Genomic DNA, 322 nt, shown 5'->3' on the forward strand with positions numbered 1-322 from the left:
CTGGTCATTTGTAGTCACAGAGTACTCAGGAAGGAAACTCCACACGTTTCTACAAACACCCATTTTCTTGTCAATATATGAATTTAAAAGTTCTCCCAAAAGAACAAGAGTTACTGTTCTACTGATGTTTGGACAGCTGCGACCCACAGCAAATCTCTCACATCTTCTCCACCATAATAAATTTGCTCATCTCCACACTATTATACAAATGTCATTTGGCTGAGTTTTGTGAAGCCGCTATAGTTGACCAAAGAAGATGGTTTCCATGCGGTCACACCTAATGGAATCTGCACTTGGGCTCACTAGACACGAACTGTCTGCA

This window comes from Microtus ochrogaster, chromosome 6 (assembly GCF_000317375.1).
Source record: "Microtus ochrogaster isolate Prairie Vole_2 chromosome 6, MicOch1.0, whole genome shotgun sequence".
Classification (NCBI taxonomy): Eukaryota; Metazoa; Chordata; class Mammalia; order Rodentia; family Cricetidae; genus Microtus; species Microtus ochrogaster.